General features: G+C 35.9%; 1 protein-coding gene across 8 annotated transcripts in view; it reads left to right on the top strand.

Moving 5' to 3' along the window:
* Nucleotides 1–20,330, top strand: part of INPP4B (inositol polyphosphate-4-phosphatase type II B) — a 755,730-nt gene that overhangs the window by 344,758 nt on the left and 390,642 nt on the right. For 4 of the 8 annotated variants that reach the window (XM_049632222.1, XM_049632227.1, XM_049632221.1 and 1 more), the window contains exons 2-3: nt 12,768–12,867; nt 13,242–13,426. The exons of the other annotated variants lie outside the window; for them this stretch is intronic. The gene's annotated coding sequence lies outside the window, so the exon portion shown is untranslated. The remainder of the gene's footprint in view (nt 1–12,767; nt 12,868–13,241; nt 13,427–20,330) is intronic. 8 annotated transcript variants of the gene reach the window in all.

Genomic DNA, 20,330 nt, shown 5'->3' with positions numbered 1-20,330 from the left:
CCTAATTTTAAGATGTACTATAATGTTATTAAGTTCCAGACAGCATCTAGTGGCATACATTTAGACAAATAGGTCAATAGATAAAATAGAATGTCCAGAAATAGACCTACATGTAACGGTCAATTAATTTTTGATATAGGTGCCAAGGCAATCATTTAGAAAATTCTTTGCAATAAATGTTGTTGGAAATGGATAAATTTAGGTAATAGAATGACACCAGCTCTTACTCTCACTAGATGGGCTATATTCTAGATAAACCTTCTAAAGGCAAACAAAGTAGACTTGTCTCATGAACTTGTTCAGGAAACGATTTCTAATATATGCTAAAAAAAAAACCACACAAGCTATAAAAAGAAAAACAGATAATTGGATTTTAAAAATGTGTACAATGTATTCTATTTGAAAAATACCATTAGGAAAATGAAATGGCAAGTCATATATAGGAAGAAAATATTCATGACAAAAAAGTATTCCAACAAAAATATATTTGATAAGAGATTATATCCAGAATATAAACACTGCTATCACATAATAATGAAAAGACAAATTTCCCAGTGAAAAATAGGGAAAAGGTTGGAATAGTTTCAAATGAACAAATAACAAATGGGTTATGAACATAGAAAATGCTTAAAATTATAAGTTATCAGGAAAATGCAAATTAAAGCCACATTTATCACTACATATGGATTGAATATCTAATACTAGAAAGATGAATAGCACCAAATGTTGGTAATAATGTGAAATAATTGGACTTCTCATACTTTGCTAGTGGGAGCATGAAATGATACAATCCCTTTGGAAGTTCCAAAATTTTGGTGGCTCATGGGAATAAAAATTTATTTCTTCTTTCCATACGAATTGCAATCTGACCATTCTTGATAGGTAGAAGGCCTTCAAATATATGGTAATGTAGGGAAACAAGATCTTTCCTTTTGTGGGGAAGAACAAGGAGGAGAGTATGGGAGAATTATTAGGCCCAGTCTGTAATACATGTACAAAGCATCTATCTACATGCTGTCAACCAGATCTCAGTCATGTGGCCATGCGTAATTGCACAGAAGGCTGGGAAGTGTAGTCTAGGTGTGTGCATACAAACAAAGGGAAAATAATTCAGTGAATGGCTAGCCATTGCCAGCCTTATTCACACTGCTGTTTAGTTGTGGATAGATGTGGGAGGCAATTTGTATAATCAAGAAGAACACTAGTTCGGGAGCGTAATTGTTAGCTCTAGTAGTAAATGCATGTTACCTTGGACAAGAAATCTAAAATATAGTGGGTTAAGAGCATGGGTTTAGAATCAGACAGATCCATTCAAATCTCAATTCCTTAACCTAGCTAAGTCTCCAATTAAACCAGATCATACAGTGGACATTGAAAAATAGGAAGTTACTGATATATTTGCTAGTTCTTAGAGATTTACTTTTTTCTTTTATAAAATAGAAATCATGTTACCTACTCTTACCCATTCTAGGACTGTCTTGAAGATCAAATTAGGTAATGTCTTATATTATGAAAAATAAATTATTTTCCTTCTCAAATGATGAAGGAGTATTAATCTTTGTGATGTTTATGAAAACTCAGATTTTGGAAAACAAATCTCCCTTTTTTTTGTTTTGTTTTTGGTTTTTTGTTTTTTGTTTTTTTTACAAATCTCCCTTTGAATGAATGTTATACATTGGGTTTTTGTAGTTCAGAGATATAGACTATCAGTCTAAAAGTTAAATACCTGAGGGGTGCCAGGGTGGCTCAGTTGGTTAAGCATCTGACTTCAGCTCTGGTCATGGTCTCATGGTTTGCGAGTTCAAGCTCTGTGTAGGGCTCTGTGCTGACAGCTCAGAGCCTGGAGCCTGCTTCAGATCCTGTGCCTCCCTCTCTCTCTGCCCCTCCCCTGCTCTCCCTGCCCCCTCTCTCTCTCAAAAATAAATAAACACCGGGGCGCCTGGGTGGCTCAGTGGGTTAAGCGGCCGACTTCGGCTCAGGTCATGATCTCACGGTCCGTGAGTTCCAGCCCCGCGTGGGGCTCTGTGCTGACAGCTCAGAGCCTGGAGCCTGTTTCAGATTCTGTGTCTCCCTCTCTCTGACCCTCCCCCGTTCATGCTCTCTCTCTCTGTCTCAAAAATAAATAAACGTTAAAAAATTAAAAAAAATAAATAAATAAACATTAAAAAAATTAAAAGTTAAATACAGGTTTTTTGTTTTGTTTTCTTTCTAAATGAGACAATCCCCACTCCAGTGAGGTGCTCCCGAAAACATTTAAATGAAGATTGAGACTATGCCTGGATTTTTACTGCTTTGCTCTCTCTGACTTGAGTTCACAGTCTCCTCTATCAAAGTAATGTAGTATCTCCCTTAGTGTCAAGTTAAAAAATGTATGTGTTTATGACTTCTCTGAAGTCTCCTATAAAGGAGCAGACTAATTTCTTGAAATCTCATACAGAACAAAGATTCTCTGATAGGCAGGCAAGTATCTCTGCTTTAGTACCCCAAATTACAAATTAACATTCTGATAACTTCAGTTCCCCCTTGATTGCTAATTCTTTTTATAGTAGAAATCACTATTAATCAACAACTAAATATAAGACCCCTAAATTGCAATTGTTTCCATAATATCTGAACAAAGAGACCTTTTCCTTTTCCTTTTTTTTTTTTTTTTGAATGTTTATTTATTTTTGATAGAGTGAGAGAGACAGAGAGTGAGCAGGGGAGGGGCAGAGAGGGAGGGAGAAATAGGATCTGAAGCAGGCTCCAAGCTCTGAACTGTCAGCACAGAGCCCAATGCAGGGCTCGAATCTATGAAACACAAGATCATGACCTGAGCCAAAGTTGGACACTTAGCCGATAGAGCCACCCAGATGCCCCAAAAGATGCCTTTTTCTAAGGAATTCTTTAATTTACTGATGTTTTTATCTTATGAAATTAGTTATCAGTTATTGTTAAATTGGTTTTTAAAAATATTCTGGAATAGGGGCACCTGGGTGGTTCATTTGGTTGGGCAGCTGACTTTGGCTCAGGTCATGATCTTACAGCTCATGAGTTCAAGCCCCCTGTCAGGCTCTGTGCTGACAGTTCAGAGCCTGGAACCTGCTCCAGATTCTGTGTCTCACTCTCTCTCTCTGCCCTCCCCCACTCACACTCTGTCTCTCTCTAATGTTGAATAAATAAACATTAAAAATATTTTATAATATTCTGGAATTTAATTGGTGATATACTTTGGGTCTTCTAATTCTAGTGTTTGATTGCCAGTGGATGTGTTAAGGCATAATTATTAGAAGTTGTGACTTTCAACTGTAAAGATAGACTATATCTAAGATTTCTTTTAATAATTGTTTGTGGCTTACTTCTTCATAAATTTGATAAATTCTTATGTAATGTCTCTATATTGCCAGAATGAATTTCTATTGAATTCTATGAATTTCTAATTGGTATTAATAAAATACTGATAATCTTACTTAAAGCACATCTTTTTGCCCTAGTACTCTGAAACTTGTTGAACAAATCTATATTACATTGGTAAATTATATTGATTTTTAAGCTGCTCTTTTTTATGTTGCAATTATTTATCAGCTTCTGTTTCCACATTGGAAAAAACTTTCCATTTTAATCTGACTGTATATGGCAGCCCTCATACATCACTCACCTGATGGCTTTAGGTGCTGTTTTCTGGCTCTTTTTAAGTTTTAAGTACTTTTCTTAAGGTACAGTGATAAGAACTATACATGATGTTCTAGGATGGGAAAAAATTTCCAGTATTTTTACTGTAACCCTGTTATGATGCCCAAAGTTCTCTCATTCTTATTAACTGCTCCATCACTAAGATTCATATTCCCAAGAGAAATAGTCTAGAGATTCCCAGATTGCATCATGGCTCTGTTAAAGCCCTAGATTCTATGAGTAAAAGTCATATTTTTGGTACCACATTTTCCTTTGGTATCCAAGGAGCAATAATCTTGAGTCCCCATTCTATTCAAGAAATTTTGGTCTCCCTCCAAGAATTTCTAAGAATCACTAGTGAGTATTCCTGAATTTTACAAATAAATTCAGGTTGTTGCTCATCACTTTAGAGCATGTGTCCTTCCCCACTGCCTGTAATCATATAGTTATATTAATTCTGTGTTAGCTCCTTACTTTTCAGTTTGATCCAAAATATGTGCATGGCATTACATTAGTCTATAAACTACAGACTTCAAGTCTACAAACTTGACTAGGACCTAGGGAAATCATGATGCACATGTCTTTATATACATATTTAATTTTAGTATAGTCAACACACAATGTTACATTAGTTTCAGGGTGTACAATTTAGTGATTTGACAAGTTTATATATTATTCTATGTTCATCACAAATATAGGTACCATCTGTTCCATTACACCTCTATTACAATATCACTGATTGTATTCCTTTTATTTTTATTTTTTGAAAGAGAGAGAGAGAGAGAGAGAGAGAGAGAGCACGCGCATATGTAAGCACGCAAGCCAGGCAGGGGCAGAGGGAGAGGGAAAGAATCTCAAGCAGACTCTATGCACAGCATGGAGCCTGATGCAGGGCTTGATCTCAGGACCTTAAGATCATGACCTGAGATGAAATCAAAAGTCATATGCTCATCTGACTGAACCACCCTAGCATCCAACACTGACTATATTCCTTGTGCTCTGCCTTTTATTCTAATGACTTACTCATCTCATAACTGGAGGCCTGTGTCTACACTCTCTCCTTCACCCATTTTGTCCAACTGCCCAGCCCCTCCCCTCTGACAACCATCAGTTTGTTCTCTGTATTTATAGTGCTGCCTTTGCTTTTTGTTTACTTTTAAAAATTCCAGTTATGAATAGAATCATATGGTATTTGTCTTTCTCAGTTTGACTTTTTTCACTTAGTATAGTACTGTGTAGGTCCATCCATGTTGTCTCAAATGACACAATTTCACACTTCCTTTATAGCTTATCTTCATATATTGATGGACACTTAGGTTGCTTCCATGTGTTGGCTATATTAAATAATGCTACAATAAACATAGGGTTGCACATGTCTTTATGAGTTAGTGTTTTCATTTTCCCTGGGTAAACACCCAATAGTGGAATTATTGGATCATATGGTATTTCTATTTTTAATTTTTTGAGGAAACTTCATACTGTTTTACACAGTGCTCTACTAATTTACATTCTCACTAACAGTGCATGAGTGTTGTTTCTTATCTTCTTGATTGTGTCCATTCTAACAGGATGAGGTGACATCTCATTGTGGTTTTGATTTGCATTTCCCAGATGATTAGTGATGTTGAGCATTTTTTCATGTGTCTGTTGACCATCCAAATGTGTTCTTTGGAAATATGTCTATTCAGGTCCTCTACCCATTTTTAATTTGGTTGTTTATCTTCTTGGTGTTGAGTTGTATCAGTTCTTTATACATTTTAGATATTAACCCTTTATCAGGTATATCATTTGCAAATATCTTCTCCAATTCAGCAGGTTCTCCCATTAGTTTTGTTGATTATTTCCTTTTGTGTGCAAAAGCTTTTTATTTTTGATGTAGTCCTAATAGTTTAATTTTACTTTTGTTTCCTTTGCCTTCAGAAACATATCTAGAAAAATGTCGCTATGGCTTATGTCAGAAAAATTGCTGCCTGTGTTCCCTTGTAGGATTTTTGTGTTTTCAGGTGTCATATTTAAGTCTTTAATCCATTTTGATTTTATTTTTGTGTATGGTGTTAAAAGTGGTTCAGTTTCATTCTTTTACATGTAGCTGTCCCGTTTTCCCAGCACCATTTATTGAAAGGATTATCTTTTTCCATTGTATATTCTTGCCTCTTTTGTCAGTGAGATAAATTGAAGAAAGAATCATGGTTTTATTTCTGGGGTCTCTATTTTGTTTTGTTGATCTATGATCTATGTGTCTGTTTTTGTGCCAGTACCATACTGTTTTGATTCTTCAGGTTTGTAGTATATCTTGAAATCCAGAATTATAATACTTTCAGCTTTGTTCTTTCTCAGGGTTTATTTGGTTATTTGAGGTCTTCATACAAATTTTGGTATCATTTGCTCTATTTTGTGAAAAATACTATTGGTATTCTCATAGGGCTTACATTGGATATATAGGTTGCTTGGGTAATATGAAGATTTTGACAATATTAATTCTTCTAATCCATGAGCATAGAATATCTTTACATTTGCTTGTATCATCTTCAGTTTGTTTTATGAATGTTTATAGTTTTCAGAATACAGGTCTCTTGCCTCTTTGGTTAAATTTATTCCTAGGTATTTTATTCTTTTTGGTGCAATTTTAAATGAGATGGTCTTTCTTTCTTTCTTTCCTTTTTTATCATGGAGAAATAATTTTATTTTGCATATTTTACCTTTGTTTCATTTATTTTACCATGCACTTACATTAATTTTGTGTTTTAAGATGTATGATTTTTAAAAGAAAATGGTTTCTGTAAAGAAAAACCTATATATTTTTAGAGGTTTTTAAAGGTTCCTGGAAGAACAAATATTGTTAAAATGTCAATACTTCCAAAAACAGTCTATACATTCAATGTAATCCCAATCAAAATTGCACCACCATTCTTCTCAAAGCTAGAACAAACAATCCTAAATTTTATATGGAACCACAAAGACCCCAAATAGTAATTTTGAAAAAGAAAAGCAAAGTGGGAGGTATCAGAATCCTGGACTTTAGCCTCTAAACAAAGTTGTAACCATCAAGACAGTATGGTATCGGCAAAAAACAGACACATAGACCAATGGAATAGAATAGAGAACCCAGAATTAGACCCAAAAATGTATGGCCAACTAATTTTTGACAAAGCAGGAAAGAGTATCCAATGGAAAAAAAGACAGTCTCTTTAACAAATAGTGCTGGGAAAACTGGACAGCAAAATGCAGAAGAATGAAACTGGATCACTTTTTTATACCATACACAAAAACAAACTCAAAATAGATGAAAGACCTAAATGTGAGACAAGAAACCATCAAAACCCTAGAGGAAAAAACAGGCAACAACCTCTTTGACCTCAACCACAGCAGCTTCTTACTTGACACGTGTCTGAAAGCAAGGGAAATAAATGCAAAAATGAACTATTGGGGTCTCATCAAGATAAAAAGCTTCTGCACTGCAAAGGAACCAATCAACAAAACTAAAAGGCGGCTGAAAGAATGGGAGAAGATATTTGCTAATGACATATCAGACATATTAGATAAAGGATTAGTATCCAAAATCTGTAAAGAGTTTACCAAACTCAACACCTGGAAAACAAATAATCCAGTGAAGAAATGGGCAGAAGACATGAATAGACACTTTTCCAAAGAAGACATCCAGATGGTCAACAGACACATGAAAAGATGCTCAACATCACTCATCATCAGGGAAATACAAATCAAAACCACACTGAAATACTACCTCACACCTGTCAGAATTGGCTACAATTAAAAACTCAGACAAACACAGATATTGGCGAGGATGTGGAGAAACGGGAATCCTCTTGCACTGTTGGTGCGAATGCACACTGGTGCAGTAGCTCTGGAAAACAGTGTGGAGTTTCCTCAAAAAATTAAAAATAGAACTACCATATGATCCAGCAATAGCACTACTAGGAATTCATCCAAAAGATACAGGAGTGTTGATTCATATGGACACTTGTACCCCAATGTTTATAGCAGCACTTGCAACAATAGCCAAATCATAGAAAGAGCCCAAATGTCCACCAACTGATGATCGGATAAAGAAGATGTGGTTTATATATACAATGGAATACTACTTGGCGATGAGAAAGAATGAAATCCTGCCATTTGCAACAATGTGGATGGAACTGAAGGGTGTTATACTAAGTGAAATAAGTCAGTCAGAAAGAGACAGATATCATATGTTTTGACTCATATGTGGAACTTGAGAAACTTAACAGAAGACCATGGGGTAAGGGAAGGGGAAAAATAGTTTCAAGCAAAGAGGGAAGCAAACCCATAAGAGATTCCTAAATACAGAGAACAAACTGAGGGTTGATAGGAGGTGGCAGGGAAGAGGGGAAAATGGGTGATGAACGTTGAGGAGGGCACTTGTTGGGATAAGCACTGGGTGTTGCATATAAGCAATGAATCATGGGAATCTACCCCTGAAACCAAGAGCACACTTAGCTAACTTGAGCAAAAATTATGTTTAAAAAAAATAAACGAATAAACAAAAAAATTCTTTATCAGGTATATTGCTTATCTCTGTTTCATTTAATTATTTTTCCAAGATTATTTCTTGTTCTTTCTTTTGGAGTACGTTCCTCTGTCTCCCTATTCTGCTTGACTTTTTGTGTTTGTTTCTATGGATTAGGCAAAACAGCTACTTTTCCTAAAGTTGAAGGAGTGGTCTTTCATAATGGGTGTCCCACTATGCAGACTGTATGCTTGGTGACTTTTGCTGGCTCACTATGAGCTGGACCTTGCTGTAGTCTGGGCTTTTCAGGTAGTGGGCAGAGAGCATTCCTACAGTTCCTTGGCTCTTTTAAACTTCAGCTTTTTTTTTTTTTTCCTGTGTCTTAGTGTGGCTAGGACCAGTGTGGGTTGTGGACTCTGAGCTTGCTAAAGTGGCAAGATTTCTGTGATGATCTGATCAGCCATTTATGGCATTGGGACCCACTAACTATGATGTTCAAACCTGCCCCTTAGTGTGTCCAGCCCTGCTCTGGTCTGGGCTTTTTAGGAGGAGTGAGGGAGAGCATTCCCATAGCTCCTCAGCCCTTTCAAATTCTGGCTTCATTTTCTGTGCCCCAGCATGGGTAGAGATGGTGTGGGTTTGTGGACCTGGGGCTGCTGAAGTTGCAAGCTCACTGAGACAACTGGACTTGCCCACTTATGGTGTCCAGACCTGGCTCAGATCTTAGCTTTTAAAGTGGAATGGGAATGTAAACCCAGTGGTTCTACAGTCCCTCTGACCTGAAGAACCTGCCTGCAGCTCCCCTGCCAATTGGCAGCGTTCTAGTGTTCTCTTTTATATGCTAGTTGCTCTTTTAAACCTTGGCTTTTATTTTTTTCTGTACTATCCCCCACCCCCCATGCTATTCACAACATCAGGGGTGGGGGAGGGGTTCCTTTGTTATGTATCTTCATCTCTCTTGCTGTTCTCTTGGTTTCTCTTTATCTGTTCTATCTTTCGTTGTTCAGTAGCTGTTTGGTCAGACCTCTGTTCTTCTTCAGGAGAAACTATTCTATTAATAGGTGCAATTTGGTGCATTCTGTTAAGGAGGTGAGTTCAGAGTTTTCCTATGTCACTGGCTTGAACCGGAACCTCTTCTGCCTGTTTTTTTTTTTTGTTTTTTTTTTTTGTTTTTTTTTTTTTTTTTTAAATGAGAGTGATTTGTCTCTGTTGTTCTCTTACACTTGGGTGGAAGGTTCAGATGAGGATTAAACAGTTTAATTTGCTTCTTAAATTGGTCCCTTTTGTTCTCTATTTTGTGTCGCACAGGTACCTATGGCTGCATCTGAGTATCTTCTTCCTTTTGATTTTGGTCCAGGAATTTGTTTTTCTAACATACTCTTCTGAAATTTTTGTTAGAGAGACTCCTGTAGTGAGAGATATGAAGTCATCTATCGCTGGATCTACCAAACACATCTCATATTCATGCAAATTTTAATTATCTTTACCTCCCTGAATAGGATAACTATCTCAGAGGTATTTTATCATATAATTAGACAACATCTAATCTAGGTTCAGAGCTCTATCATTATCCTCTTTGGATTTTATTTAGTATGTCTCCTTTAATTCGTTCTCTTAGAGTCCTAATACGTAGAAGTCTTGAAAATGTCTCTGTAGGGCCGTAGTGTGCTGAGAAACTGGCTCTCTAGAAAACAAAAGTCCAAATTTTTAGTGTTGGTCCATTTTCAAGGTATAAATACTCTCACCATGGCTAAATTCAGGCTAATAAGGGAATGCCACTAAATGTAGATTTGGGGGTCACCTCACGGACTGGATCAGCTGCTCTGGCACAGCATGGTTTCAGGGAACTTCAGTACCAGCCTTTCAGTCTACAATCATGGAGCCACACTGAAACTCAACCCAGTAATGTTCTGAATTTTTGACACTGATCTCTGCATCTCTGCTGCTCAAACATAACCCAAGCTTCTGAATCTCTTTATGGAACCATGTGGATTTTCAAGTCATGGTTTCCCTATTGCACACATTAAGAACTCTGTAAGAGCATGTATCTCAATAGCTTCCTAGGTCCCATCTCCTTTAGGAGAAGTCACTGTGGTCTCTTCTTAGTTCTTGACCCTCTTTGTTTGGCCTTGATCTATTGGACTTTAGTCAGCCCTATCTAATTTGGAAACAACTAAAGCAAAGATAAATAATAATGAGTGTTTTAAGGCACAGCCCTTGAATATATAAATGCTTAAAAACGCTAACTTATATCATTAGATTTTTGTATAATCCACAAATTATAACTTGTATATTATTTTATTCTGCACTTCTGAAATGGTAGATTAGAAGTGCAGATAATGTGTGGTGTCTCCTCAAATCTTACCTTTCAAAGGAAGCAGCCTATCAGTTTATGTCTGTCCTTTTGTTTTGTTTTGTTTTGTTTTGACCTTAAATCCTAAGTGTTCTCTTTGTTGGACCATAATCATGAATTCACGGAGTCTGTAGCTGGCTCTTTTTCTTTGATATGTTCTTTAAAATGTGTTTTTATTTGTTTTGACATTTCTTAAAAAGTAATCTTACAAGTTGTTTGGGGGGAAACCATTTTATTCCCAGATATTACTGGATCTATTGGCTCTTTTGAGGGCTTTCCTGTCATCCTCACTCTGCCTGTCCTTCCATTTTTTGAAAGATGATTTTTAACAGGTGACAGTTTATGGCATTTGACTGGTAGTATGTCTTGCTTGTGCACGAAGCTATTCAAAAGAGCAAAATTTGAACGCTGTATTTTCTCAAAATTAATAGAGCTGGTTGAACTTTAAATAACAAAAATAGGTACCTTTTCTTTTCCAATATTATTGTTTTCCTATATTATACATGCCTGTAATTTTAATCCCCAGCATGCATTTTTTTTTCTGGGCTTGTAGTAAGGGACTTGGTAAGCAATCACTAGGATTCCTGTAGGCTATTGACTTTCTCTATTTTAATTTAAAATGATTTCCCAACTAATGCCCACATATTTCTGCCATCTGTCTTTTTCTCTAATACTTAACTATTTCTTTTGTTTCCTCACTCGTATGACAGTACTAAAGGTGATGTTACTGTGATGATGGTTACTTTGGAACTCACTCATAGTCATCTATTCTACTACTTCCTATGCACTAGGATACAAAAAATGAAATAGATAGATGTTCCCTTCTTGAGAAGTTTTATTTACTTTTCCCAGGAAATAGATCCCAGTCCTCTCTAAACTTTCCAGTGCTAAAATCATATGCCTATCAATGTATTTGAGGTAATTAAAACCACTGATCTCTTTGTGTTTTTGTCTAAAATGTGACTTAACAATTTTACCTCAGATTCAGTAGACTTAGTCATCTGTTTTCCCAAAGCTGATGAAATCAAATCATCTGGGAGCTTTTCAGAAATGCAAAATGCCCCAATTATACTGACTGAGACTCGAATCCCCGAGCAATTCTGGTACAACATGTTTAAAAAGAACTTGTTTAATGTATAAATCAGTTCACCATTTCAATTATTCACTCAATAACACTTTAAGTTACAATGTGTGTAGTCAGAAAAAGTAAATTAATATAACAACATATAAATAAATAACCACATAACAAGCCACCATAACATAAATAATATGAGAGTTCCAAGGGGAGACAATATTCTTCCTGGCATATATATGACAAGGGTTTGTTGGGTTGGTAAAGTTCCAACAGGTAACCACCTAATGAAAGGTGCCTCCAGACAGAGGACATTTGCAGAAGCCACAAAACAAAAGCCATTTTAATAATGGCTGAGACAAAATCCACATAGAAAATATCCTGTACTCCAGCCTGAGGAGCATATGTATATTTTATCATATGACAGTGAAAATAACAACCCTAGAAATTCCCTTTTCTAATATGACTTTTGCCTTGAAGATGTTTCTGATAATTCCCACACAGAACTACATTTCTCCTGGGCCCGTTGTCTGTCCTCCCTAATGTGCGGGCAGGCTATAACCACATTCTGATTATCCTCTTGTCTTCAACTATTCTTGATGCCAAAGTCTTTATTACCAAATCATTTGTTTTACTTTCTTCATTATTTATGTATCTACCATTGGTATAGACAAATGTATGCAACGTTCCTTGGACTAATTGAGCCTCATAAAATCTTCATAGTGGACTGTGATGGAGATGGTCAGCTGTCCATCAGAGATCTTGGTTCCATCCCAAGGTATAGAGTTATGACTGCTCAACCCACTTTCACCCAGGGGAATCATGTGACACTTCCAGACCTGGCCCATAAAAGGCTCTCATGTGATCATCATTGTCTCTCTGTCCTCATTTCCCTGTTGGATTTCCATATTCAGGGTGACTAAGCCACTTGCCTGCAAGATGATGGAGTCTCTTTCAGCATGAGTGCCTGAAGGACTTCATAAAACAGGCCTCCTTCCATGCCCTCCTCAGTCAAAAATTGGATCAATGAGATAATACAAACCAGACTGAGATTTCATGGATAGCTCTTACAAAAGCAAGCATTACCATAACTTATACAGGAACCCAGTATCTTTCAAATGAGTGAATTAAGGGAAAGGATTTTCAGTTAATATAGGCATAGGTTTTATCTTCACTTATGTCTACATGGTATTTCTGTGTTTTTTCAGGTGATGGCAACTCTTCTCTGTGAGATGGGGCATATGAATCTATAAGGTTCCAAGAGCAGAAAAAAATAACTGATGACAATCAGGATGCTAGCTAACAATGGTATATTTTTTATTTCAATACCACTGAATACTTCTTCTGTTCACTGGTTACTGGAAATCTTAAATACAAATGAGGCTACATTGGTCAACAGTTTTATTTTAATTTTACTTCTTTGTTTAGCTAATGACTTAGGGATCGTTATTAGAAGTCAAGTAATCAATCTTAGGAGTCTAAAACATCCCTAAAGGGACAGAGAGATTTGGATTTTATGGATTACAGAGGAATAAGTAGCAGAACCAGGACTTAGAATCTGTATTTCTAGACTCCCAGGTTTATACAGTTTTCACTATTCTGTTTTAGTTATCTGCTTCAAGAAAAACAAATCACAAGAGAAGTTTTCCTTTCCAAACACTAATGTCTGCATTTTGTATTAGGTTCCAAATTTGTTTCCAAACTATGGCCCAGTGTAACTTTGTTTTCCTCTGATGGGAGTCAAGGAAATGATGAGTTTGTGATCTCAAGAGAATGAAGAGACAGTGCCTCTGATTTAGCAATTCCTATCTCTGCTCTGGTGCAAAGGCTACCCAGAAGAATGGTAGACTGATGCAGAATCAAATTAGTAAGTATGCAGTAGATATAAGGGTCTTTTGAGCAGGGTTACTATGCAACGATTCCAAAGCACTGATATTGGGTGTTTAAAATGGAAGCATAAAGAATACTAAGATGTTGGAGATACATTCAGGGGGGAAAAGGAAGCTTCAGAAATATATATTTTGACTCAGGATTAAAGAAGAACTTTCTAGCCATCAAAGCTATGAAGAAATAGAATATCTGATTTTCTTCCTGAGATAGTGAACTACTGAGCCCAGTATCATTGGCCATGACATCTTGGTCAGAGGTGATTTAAATGGCACATGTGGGATTGGACTCAGTGACATTTTTTCCACAATAATATTTACAGTCCCTTTCTAGCTTGAGATTCTGAGATATGTATGTAAAGTTTGCATTTAATGCTATGACCTACTGATGATACATTATTGGCCAGATTTTCTTCTCCTTCTCCTTCTCCTCCTCCTCCTCCTCCTCCTCCTCCTCCTCCTCCTCCTTCTTCTTCTTCTTCTTCATGTATCATTTTCTCTTTAGTAATACATGCTTTTTTTAAAGAAGTTGAAAATTCCTCAAAAAAGTTGAAAAAAGTAAAAATTGCACTGCAGTTTCACCATCTGTATAATCAGGTTTCATAGCTGCCAATCAGCTAGTTTATAAGAATTCATCTGATAGCAATAGGGTGGGCTGGCTTTTCTATCAGGTATAGTGGGCACAGTGTCAATGACCTTCAATGCTTTTAGAGGCCCATTAAAATGTTTTAATTTCTTTTAAGAACTGAAGAAAAAAAGAATTTTTACTTTGAAAAAATTGTGCTACATAATATTATGTTTATCTGTATACCAATGTAGTCATAAGCTGTAATTACATGTGCACATCTACCTATCATCTATCTCTCTCTCTATCTACCTATCTATCTCTCTATCATCTATTTGCAGACAGAGAGAAAGAGAGAGGTTGTGTATGTGTGTGTGCACGTGCACATGCACCCACCCACGCATGATGGAAGAAGGGCTCATGAAGACAAAATTGTGTAGGACCCATTAAAGTCTTAATGAACAGAGGCCCAGGCATGGGGGCTTCCTGCTCAGAGTTTTTAGCCTACCCAAATCCAAAGGAGTACCACTCCACAACAAACCTCCAGTTCCTGCTTTTGGCACAGGCTCTACCACTCACATCACTGATGTGAGCCAGATGGTAGATCCTCTGCCCCCACTGTCTTGAGATCAGAAATGTCAACTCTTAGAATGGGTCTCCAGGTTCTGTGGATCACATGCTTCAGAACTGAAGCCTTGAATAACAGTATCTTATCAGAAAAGCCTCGGACACATGCTTCCACCCTAACTTATACCACATTAGGGATAATTTAGACTCTTAACACGTAAGGAAAAGCTGGAAGTGGATTTCTGGCCATCCATCCTGGTGATGTATGAACTTGTAAGGTGGGGCATTTCCCAAACATAGAAAATGTGTACCCAAGGTTCTGAACAGCCAAATCCACCATGCAAAAACTATTGCCAACACATTGCACATAGCTGCCAACTATTGTAGCTAGCCTTTCTGGTTTGCATTGGTTTGGTTTTATTTAACAGTTAAAATGAAAGCTATAGCTTCAATTACTGAATGCTTATTGTATGATTGAGACTATTAACACTATTTGAATTTTCTAATTTGATTTTTTTCTAATTTGATTTTTTAATTACAAATAACAGCACTTCGAGATAGGCAATATTATTCCTACATTTCCATTTTATAAATGAGGAACTGAAGCTTAAATAGGTGAAATAACTTGCTCATAGAGATAGTTAAGGATTAGAGAAGATGGGGTTTTACCTGCTACACTATACCTGCTGTCTTACCTGCTACACTATACCTGTTACGTACAAAATATACAATTTTATTTTTTATTTATTTATTTTGAGAGAGGGAGGGAGAGAGAGAGAGAGAGAGAGAGCGAGCATGAGTGCCATAGGGGCAGAGAGAGAGGGAGGGAAAGAGAGAGAATCCCAAGGAGGCTCTGCACTGTCAGCACAGAGCCCGACATGGGGCTTGAACTCACAAACTGCATGATCATGACATGAGCCTAAACCAAGAGTCTGATGCCTGACTGACTGAGCCACCCAGGTACCCCCGAAATATACAACTTCAAAATGTTTTTAACATTTGTTTATTTTTGAGAGACAGAGAGAGACAGAGCACGAGTGAGGGAGGAGCAGAGAGGGACAGACACACAGAATCTGAAGCAGGTTCCAGGCTCTGAGGTGTCAGCACAGGGCTCGAACTCACAAATTGTAAGATCATGACCTGAGCTGAAGTCAGATGCTTAGCCACCCAGGCAGCCCCTTTTTAAAAAAAAAAAAGTTTTAACGTTTGTTTGTTTGTTTATTTATTTATTTCAGGGACAGAGACACAGCATGAGTGGGGGAGGAGCAGAGAGAGAGAGAGAGAGAGACAGAGTCTGAAGCACAAAATATACAACTTTAAAACATGCTTTTTACATTTAACATTTTTGCATAAGCCTTTTTAAACCTGAATTTTAAATTTCTTTTTAAAGATTATGTAATATTTCACCAAATTAATATTACATAACATTTTTTAGATTTCTCTTCCTTAATCTTTAGGCTATACATTTTTCTTTTTAAGTCATATTGTAGTAAGTCTTTGTGTATATAATTGTTTTCATATTTAGGATTATTTTCTAAAAATAAATTATTGTAATTAAAAAGTAAATAAAATAAATTATTTCCATTCTATAAAAACACAGATTTAGAACTACTTGATCAGTAGTTCTAAAACATTTTTTTTGAGAAGCCAGCACCGCACTTTTATTTACTTTATTGATGAAGAAAAAAGCTCATTAATTCTTCTATTCAACATTCATTACATTTATTGCATGCCTTCTAGGTACTTGGTATGGTACCTGTAATATCATGATGATGTGATAGTCACTTATCAAAAGGTTATTATGACTTAATGGTGTTAAAATCGGTGTAGTGCAAATAAGCATTTTATATTAATTATATATGGTAAGAATGTTTCCTAGATTTTCTGGGACAGGGTGGGAATACCTTTAGAGCTCATAAAGGTTGTAGGAAAGTGGCATTCAAGGCAATTTCAACATGGCATTAAGCATGAAATTTTTTTCTTTGCCAATTTTTTAGATGAAATATTGTCAACCATTGTCTTAATGGTTATTTCCTTGAGTCCTAATGTAAGGTTGAACGTTTTTCCATACGCTTGTTAATGAGTTGTTTCTTCACTGTGAAGTATCCTTTGATGTTTTGGTATTCAGTATATATATATAGAGAGATAGATTTTGGTGCATTGTATTTGTTGCAAAATAATTTCAGATCTGCTTTGCTTTAATTTTTTTCTTTTAGCACTTATAAGCTTCATAAGTACAGTTGACCTCTTCAAAAACACATGTAATTCATTCCATTTTTATTTTTTTATGTTGCATTTTATTTGTATTTAATTCCATGATACATCTGGAATTTACATCTATGTCTAATGGGACATATTTGATTTTATTCCAAAGTTAGGCAATTATCTCAACATTATTAAACAAATCCTTTCCTTCTCATTAATTTGTGGTGCTCATTTTATCATACACCGAATTTAGGTTTCCTTCCTATATTATGCATCCATAGAATCCTATGCCCATTTGTCTCAATTTCTACCATAATGAAAATTGTTATTAATTTTTTTCCATCAAACTTTCTGATAGCAGGAATTATGTTGTCCCTTTAAGGGACATAATGCTTGGTATATGACAGGCATTAAATATTTGTTGAATGAATGCATTAAGTAGGGTGTTTCTAGAACTGCTTATATTTTCCTAATTATAATTGCTTATTATTTCCTTATATTTTACTAACTTGTACATAATTTCTAGCCAATTCTGCCTGTGTTATATGTGTCACAACAATATATTGTATTATTAGAGCAAAACCTCCCTTTAATATTCATATTCAGAATTTTTGTTGGGTGCCTGGGTGACTCAGTCAGTTAAGTATAGGACTTTTGATTTCTGCTCAGGTCATGATCTCAGGGGTTTGTGAGTTTGAGCCCCGCATGAGGCTCTGTGCTATCAGGACAGAGCTTGCTTGGGATTCTCTCTTTCCCATTCTCTCTACCCCTCTCCCCACTCTCTATTTCTCAAAATAAATAAATAAACTTAAAAAAATACTTTTTGTTATGATTTATGACTCTTTCTTCAAATGAAATATAGAAAGTGTTCACAGGTTCCAAAATTATGTCCATTAGAATTTTGATTGGATTTATGCTAAAAATATAAATTAATTTGGGAAGGAGTGATATTAATCTTGTAAATACTTTCCTACTCATGCATTTGTTATAGTTCCTTATTTCTCTTTATAGCTTTTTATAATTTTCTTTACCTAATTATTCATAAGTAGGTTATTGATTTTGTTGTTACTGCTGTAGTGATTCAAGATTATTGATGCTATTGGGAATTGCATTCATTTATTTTGAAAATTTTACTTTGTTTATTGCTATTATGTGGAAAGTTATTGTTACAAATTCACCTTGCATCCTGAGACTTTTCTTGAATCATTTGATTAATTTTAACGGATTTTTTTGTAGTTTTTTAGTTAATGTGAATATCATATTGACAATAATTTCATTGTTTGCTAAATTCTACTTTGCCTTTAGAATAAGGGATGAGAATTGGGACAAAAGTAAGATTTTGAAAACTTGCTTTTGGAGGTAAAATTAAATTTCACATCTATTCTAGGGACAGTTAATTATTATAGATTTTAAAAACTATGTGTATATCAACTATGAAGCTTTTTTTTTAGATTTAATATTAGAGCATAGTTACATTGTATCTGGAAGACTCACTTTTGGACAGAACAGTGGATTGAAAAATTTCTCAAATATTTGATTCTCTCCATTGGTACTAATTAGTGGTTATTTTCTGTGTATATTTAGATATTTGGACTATTAGTTTACATAGATACCACAAGCCAAGACACAGAAAACTAGAAAAGCAAAAGCAGACCCCAAAAGCAAAATTGACCCTTAAAAGTCAATTTAAAGGGTTGAATTTCTAAACTAACAAAATCAGTAAGTTGCATATTGTACATGTCTATATTGATTTTAGAGAAACCAAGTACTATCTCTTTTTACTGCCCACAAAAATAAATCACCAGGTCCACTTTACCTCTTAAATATCTCCGAGATCCATCCTTTCCTATTCTTATCACCACTGCTTTAAATCAGGTCTTGGTCATCTGTTACTAAAGCTTTGGAAAAGCCCCCGAATTAATCCCTCTAATCTCCTCTAGGCTATATTTCTCACAGCTTCTCAATATTCTGTCTGAAACACAAACTTGATCATCTTATCTCCTTGCATAAAATCTACATAGTTTCAACATCTCCTGAAAAGCAAGGTCTAACCTTAGCATAGCACACAAGGCCTTCCTGGAAAGGCAACCTAGTCTAGTGGTTCTGAGAATGAGTCCAAGAAGCAGACTGTTTGGGTTTGAATACAGGTTTTGCTCCTCGTAGCTGTGTGGCCTTAACTAAATATTTACAACAGCCTATAAAACAGGTAGCTTTTATTAACATTGTGTGGTTTCCTCTTCACTTCCTGTATTTACTTTCTGTTTTGCAGTTACCCGAGGGCACTTTGCAATTTTGTTTCTCTGTTTTTTAACTGCTGGATCTTTTAGGGGACAGATGTGTAAGATTTTCAGAACCGATGAGGACCTTCATATCATACAATTTCCTGACAGACACAGCTTGCTCTCTCCCTGATCTTTTCTAAACTCCATGCCACTCAGCTCTTGCCTTTGGCAAAATATCCCCAATCCTCTCACTGATGGGGGCTCTTGACCTGGACTCACCCAGGCTGTCTGGGAACAACAGCAAGCCACCTGAAGCCCAGCTTTCTTTCATGGGGCAACATGGAAATAGCTAGCTTTGAATTTAGCTATGTGACCATCACACCAGATCACTAGGGTAGAAGGAGACAGAATATGAGTGATGAAATTATCATTTGGGGCCACAAAGGGAATGCAGATAGGAACCAAAGAAAGGACCAACCTCTATAGCGTAAGGTGGAACCTAATAAAGTTTATTCTGATTTTTTATGTTACCATATATTAATTCTAATCAGTAACATTCAATTCACTTTAACATCCAGAAGTTGTTCAAAATAGAATTTTGCATTTTCAACTTAAAAACAAACTTTTATGTCCTAATTAAAGCATAATGACATACTTTATCATGTATTGTCAAGGTGATGATCTGTGTTAAGGCTTTTGGTCTGTATTAACTCTGTAGGATCTTTATTTAAGGTGACCATACACTCTGATGGGTTTGGGTAAATATTGGTTCTTGCTACATGATGAGAGTTCATGAGTGATAACACCATAAATGGAGATAAAATGAATCTGAAAGACTCGGGCTCAAATAACACAGTTGGTCCTTCTGCATCATAAACTTTTATTCCTTGGACTTGCACAATTATCCAGTTTACGTTTGATGTATTTCATCATCACTGTGTGCAGTGTTGCCCTTGCTCTGTATACTTTTTGTATTTTTGAAAATTGTTTCAAAATAACCTTTTTGGACACGACGGGTCATCTGAGACTACACTGACCTCTGCATGTACACATGGCAAGGTAGACTCATTACCTTTGCAGATATAATGACCCCTCAAAATATCAAGAGATGTGCAGTATGTTTCAGTGATAAAAGCAAGACACTGGCATCCACTGTATGTACAACAGAATACAATGTTGAGCCTTGGGCAAGTTAAAAAAAAAAAAAGATAAGAGAATACATTACAGTTTTGTTCAAGTGTTAGAATAAAGCTACTACCTCATCCACCTAATGCCAATGACAAATTAGAGAAAAGCATTTTTTTTTTGCAAAGTCTTCCTGAATGA

The sequence above is a fragment of the Panthera uncia genome, chromosome B1 (genome assembly GCF_023721935.1).
Source record: "Panthera uncia isolate 11264 chromosome B1, Puncia_PCG_1.0, whole genome shotgun sequence".
Classification (NCBI taxonomy): Eukaryota; Metazoa; Chordata; class Mammalia; order Carnivora; family Felidae; genus Panthera; species Panthera uncia.
The sequence above is the reverse complement of the archived record's forward strand: the minus strand, read 5'-3'. Positions and strand labels throughout refer to the sequence as shown.